A 2,625-nucleotide genomic window follows, 5' to 3' on the forward strand; every position below is an offset into this window, starting at 1 on the left:
CTCCTTCCTCACTTAAAAATTGCATAGGACAAAATTCCTTCCTGTGGACCCAGCACCACTGGGCACTTCTCAAATTGCAGTTTTCAAAATGCTGGCCCTGGGAGTGGTTGATAGCATTCTGCAGGCCCTGAGTACCAGGGTGGGGTTCCTCCTGGCATTGTCTGTTTTTGCAAAGAGTCTTTTCCTGCAAAGACTTAGCTACATTTTTCACTTTAAGAATGTAAGGTTTTTTTTCTTTGATTTCAAGAAGGTCATTCACATGGTTCAAGGTAAGAGACTGCCTCAGTCTTTGCAGGACGGCGACCCAGGTTCTCCTAAGCTTGAGCGTGGAATGTTGTAAGTTCTATGCTGATCCCAGCTTCTGCCCTTGGGGCAGGGAGTTTTTTATAATAGACACAGGGTGATTAATATAACAAAAGCCTTGTCATGAAATTAAATTAAGGATGATCCTGAAAGCATTGCCAGGCAACCCAGTTAAAAGATAGGAAAGAAAAGGTTGGAATAAATGGCCCATTTTCAGAATGGAGAGAAATAAATAAAGTATTGGTGTCCCCCAGGGGCCTGTAATGGGACCAGCATTGTTCAACATATTCATAAATGATCTAGAAAAAGGGGTAAATAGCGCAGTGGTATAATTGGTAGATGATACAAAATTCCACAAGATAGTTAAGTCCACAGCTGACAGCAGAGGACTCACAAAACTGGGTGACTTGGCAGCAAAATGGCAGATGACATTCAATGTTAAATTAAAGTAATCCACATGGCAAAATATAATCCCAACTATAAACACAAAATGATGAGGTCTATATTAGCTGTTACCCATTAAGAAAGAGATCTTGGAGTCATTTGCAGTACTCTGGATGCACTATGCTTCCAAAGTACTGCAAATTTGTAAGAACCCTTCTCACTGTGCCTGTATCATCCTGAACTGCAGAACGCTCATTCTCCAGCTTCAGAAACTTACAAATAATCTCCAGTTATCAATGGGACAGCCACAACTGAGTAATGTAGCTGTCCTTAACATGCATCAAGACCATACCAGGGAACTAGATGCTGACAGTTTTATCCAGAAAGCTACTGTGAGATGTAATTTCTTTAAACTGGGACGTTAGTGAAGAAAGCTTGTAGGTGATTGCAATGATTTTAATATACTGCAATTCATGATAATGTAATTATGTCATTCATAATAATGTAATCATTAAAATAGTAACGATACCAATGATAAACACATATTCAATAACCAGAATATGAAAGAAGTGTATAATTATGCTGAAAATAATCTATGCCAAAATTACCCCTCCCCTCCCCTAAACACACACACCTCTTCAAAAGAAACCACTGGCAAAAAGAAAAGTCGGTGTCTCTGCTTGACACCTCCTTTGCATGAATTTCACAGCACTGGAGATGAACTGAGAAGATTTAGGGCAATGAGGCAGAAATAGTTCAACTTCATACTGAGATTTTGGATTTCATTGCACCAATAAAACTCAGTTAAATTAATCTTCTCATTCTATACCCTCATGTGTTTATCAGCTGGTCAGCAGCAATGTCCATTCCTTGGTCAAATGACATGACCAAAAGTTGATTTCACAAGGTTGTTGCCAGCACACCTGACTGAGTCCATTCCACCCATATAGACAAATTACACTACGCCAATGTCATCTGCAGGAGTCAGGAATCTCATGTGTGATATGAAGAGCTTTATGCCCAGATCATTCATTCCATACAAGAATCTCATGGTTTTTGAGGTAACTGTGACTCACTACGTTCCATATTACCAGTCTTGTATAAAACCCCTGGATGTACCACAGCTTGATATTGCAAAAACTGCAGATATAAAGATTACATTTCCCACTATATTTTTCTTCAACATTTCTGTGACTCTCAGTTCCCAGAAGATGAACATTTTCCACTAATCAAATTTTTGATTTGACAACACAAAAAGAAATACCTATCCAGACCATTCTGCATCTTTAAGGACATGATACACTACTCAGGTAGGGAGGTTTAGCCGTCTGGCCACAGGGTTTGTGTATAAAAGCAATACAGCTCTAAACTTCAATATCAGACTTTACCCATGGACTGCTCCTTGGAACGGAAGAACATAGGCATTGCTACAAAAGATCAGGCCTCTCTCCCACAGTATCAGATGCTTCACTGGGAGGTGCAAGAAGCCCAGCAGAACACAGTTCTTCTGAGATCACCTGCCCATGGAGGAACTTTTATATTATCCCCTGTCAGTCAGATCTGTCTTCACGATTGGATGATACCCTGAAGCACAAGAGTTTATGCCCTTGTCAAACTTGAAGAAATGCAGTAAATCGATCTGTCTCCGTTTGCTCCAGAGTGCTGCAAGCACCATTCCGTCCACGTCCCCAACAGACAGGTCTCAACTTCTCCATCCCCTTTGAGATACACCAGGAACAAAAACGAATTTAAAGCTGCAGCATTAAAGACCTGAACAGCCCAAGAAATAAACCGTTGGATATTAAGCGATGAGCCTTTCACCACCAGATCACACACTTCATTGAGGACAAATGCCCAAATATCGCCAAGATGCCTCTCTAAAATATCTACTTAGGTTTTTTTTCTTTTCTTTCGTTTTCTTTTCTTTTAAATTGGAAG

This window comes from Mauremys reevesii, linkage group 1, assembly GCF_016161935.1.
Source record: "Mauremys reevesii isolate NIE-2019 linkage group 1, ASM1616193v1, whole genome shotgun sequence".
NCBI classification, from domain to species: domain Eukaryota; kingdom Metazoa; phylum Chordata; order Testudines; family Geoemydidae; genus Mauremys; species Mauremys reevesii.